The sequence below is a fragment of the Pseudomyrmex gracilis genome, unplaced genomic scaffold, assembly GCF_002006095.1.
Source record: "Pseudomyrmex gracilis isolate BER0280 unplaced genomic scaffold, ASM200609v1 scaffold_51, whole genome shotgun sequence".
In the NCBI taxonomy this organism is placed as follows: domain Eukaryota; kingdom Metazoa; phylum Arthropoda; class Insecta; order Hymenoptera; family Formicidae; genus Pseudomyrmex; species Pseudomyrmex gracilis.
The window spans coordinates 883328-886882 of NW_018020635.1; positions in this window are offsets into that span (position 1 = coordinate 883328).

Genomic DNA, 3555 nt, shown 5'->3' on the forward strand with positions numbered 1-3555 from the left:
TTTTTTTTATAATCTGTATACGCCGCCTTCTCTCGTTTCCTTTTTCACTTTCTTCGGAATGGAAACTTAAAGAATTGTTTCGGTTCCAATTTTGCCACTACACATGTTCCGCAACAGATCAGAGGAGCCAACCTTCTTTTTTTTCACTATCTTCACTTCTTTCATTAGTTTCATTAGTTTCATTAGTTCCAATTCCTGTATTTCCTGCATTTCCTGGGCTGTGTTCAGTTAAGCAAGGTGGAACGAACTAATGGAGGAAATGCAGGAAATACAGGAATTGGAACTAATGAATTCCTGTATTTCCTGCATTTCCTGCATTAGTTCGTTCCATCTTGCTTAACTGAACACAGCCCTGCATTAGTTCGTTCCATCTTGCTTAACTGAACACAGCCCAAACAGTGTAGTGTATTAAAAGTGTAAGGTGTACACTTTACACTTTTCGTGTAGGCAAGTAAAACAAACCTATAGGCATAGATGGTTGAGCGTCATTATGCGCAGGCGCGTCTACTAAGCGAGTGCGAGCGAAGTTGCGTTCCGTTTCACGCATATGCGCGCATGTATCTATAGTACACGTAACGTATAGTATAGATAAATGCGCGCATATGCGTGAAACGGAACGCAGCTCGAGACAAAGCATTGGAAAGAACGCGAGAAAGAGAAATGCCCATGGAAATAAAGGAGGGAGCGTTGTCGAAAAAAGGTGAAGCCTATGCAGCCATGTTTATATGAGCCACTAGTACTGCCATCTGTTAGAACTTTACAATACTTCGATGAAATAATGCCCGGAATGATATTTTAAGAAATCTAATAAACATATTTATTTAAAAAACTAACAAAAAAAACAAAATTTAATAAATATTAATTATAAATATTATATTATAGATATTTATAACATTTAATAAATACAGGTAAATAAAGAAGTAAATAAAAAAAATAACTTATAAACATAATTTACTGTCTTGCAAGTAATATTAATTTATTATAAAAATGTCTCTTGCTTACATTAATATTCTTATTATTCTGTTTTACAATATAAAATATCTTGTCTGTACATATTTTATTATAATATTTTTAATTAAATTTATTCTATGACATGTTAAAAAGTTTTGATCATATGAATGAGTTATCAATTCTTCAAATATATTAATCATATTTAAAGTTAAAAGTACATTTTGTGTAAATATAAAGAACGGAATATTTTGAACTAGAAGTTATATTATTTTCTTTTATAGCAAATCTGATAATCTTTTCTGTTTCAAGGCATATTTTTATCACGCTTTCTGAAGGATATGTTAAACTTTCACGATCTTTTATTTGTATAATTTTCTTTGATTTACTATTATCAATTAAGGCATTAACACAAATATCACACATGATGTATTTAATTAAATGTCTTACAATAAATCCAGCTATGTAACTTATGACTTCTATGGAATATTGATCTAAATTAATAATATTATAAATTAATGCTGCAATATAAGGATGATCGTGTTCAACTGAAATTTGATTAATATACTTTTCAGCGTCAAATTCATAATTATCGATCATACGATCAATCATACAAGTTTTATTTATTCATTCCTCTGGTTTAAGTACACTTTCTTTCTGTCACTAACAGATTAATACGCATCAACGTCAAATAATACTACTCTCAATGTGTTGAAATAATACCACTCTCATCAAATAGATAGCAGCACTAGTGGTTCTTATAAATATGGCTGAAGGTTGTTTAGAGGTCAAACTCCCTCCGCACCATGGCTTCACTCCCCGCGCCTACAATATCCCTTAATGCTCGCTCCTTTATCTCCATGGTGTTATCATAGTGCTTTCACTGTGGCATTACTGTGCGATCAAAGTGGCGGTATGTGTGGCTTTTGGAATATGCAGGAATTGTGAGGTTAGGTTAGGTTAGGTTGTGACCGGACGGACTTGGTGATTTTGTAAAAAACTGTCCCGGTCGCCACCTACTTTCACCGCCAAGCAGGAAGGATCACAACACGGCCCGAATAACACAAAGGACTTACCGTGTTGGTCACTCAGAGCGACGTCCCATTGAGCGGAAATCTATAGCGGAACGAAATGTGCGGAACCAGCTCGACCAATCGTAACCACGGAATAAGCGAAGGAAAGAAAACGGAATGGCTATGATTGGTTGAGCTGGTTCCGCACATTCCGTTCCGCTATAGATTTCCGCTCAATGGGACGTCGCCCTCAGAGTTCTTTGTCGGCACGCCGCTTGAGATAGTTCGACGGCCGTCGGACACGCAGGAAATCGGTCCTGAACATGAGTTAACGAAATAAGTAACGTTTATAGTTTAACATTATGATGTCACTTTATTTTCAGCAAAGCTGCAGACACTTGTGTTGAACACACTTATTGAGTAGACTCGTTGTAATAACGCGCAAAAGAACACCATACGATGTGCTCGGCATGAGCGCTCGAGATCGACTCCCTGGGAGGAGCGGCTGGTCTCGCCACGACGCTTCCCCCACTCTGGCGCATGCGCACAACCTATCTGGCGTAGTCATTGTGGAAAGTAGATGGAACTTCTGGGGATGACTTCCCGGGCTTTCCGAAACTTTCCCTCAACATTTCGCTAACAATTCATTACTTTTACAGTTTTATATGGTATAATTTTGAAATTGCCGAATTGTTGAAAATTTTGACGCGGACTGTTTATTTATGACTAAATAAACACTCCCTATGAATTTTATGAACAATTAGCCAGATTAATTTAAATTTTATAAGTTCTTCCAAAATTGCCTAATTGTGACTTTTTTTGTTTCAGGAATGTTCCAGATGCCACGAGGGATCACCAGGTAAGTATTCATGTACTTTTACCGACTTTTTCCAAACTAATGAAATTTTCAGGTATAAACAAAATTTAGCCGAATTGTTAGAAATTTTGATCGCAAGTGTCCCTATTAGTTTTACAACGACTATTCCAGATAGTTTTTCCAACAACTCACGCTTTTTACTTTTTCAGATAGAATAATCTCTAATCAGGTACAAACTTAAAAGTCCTTAATGTCGATAAAACTTTGGGGATCATCCTAAACTGGTACAACTAACACTTCCCAAGAATATTGTCAACAATTGAGGTTTTATTCCCGATACGCATCTCTGAAGTAAGTACGCACTTACAAACTAAAACTTCCTAATTGTTTACCAAAATTGCAGGATGTGATGTTGGTCCATCCAGGAATGCGCACACAAAACTTCCGTAACAATTTGCCTCTCAAACGGAAACCGGAGGTAACCCAGGTATGATACTAAACTATCCTAATTGTTGTAAATTGTGCCTACTTTCCAGTCGGGGAGACCTACTAAACACTTTCCAAGTGTTTTTATCAACAATTAATTTCTTTTATTTTGTAGATACACGGCAACCCTATCGGGCGTATTCCGTTTGACCACGGTACAATTGGACACAGTACGATTGCACACGTACTATTGGACACGTACGATTAGGCTGTGTTCCAAAATTCACTACCAGCGCTAAAGATCTATAGTTTACGTCACATATATTATACAATTTTAGCACTGGCAGCAAT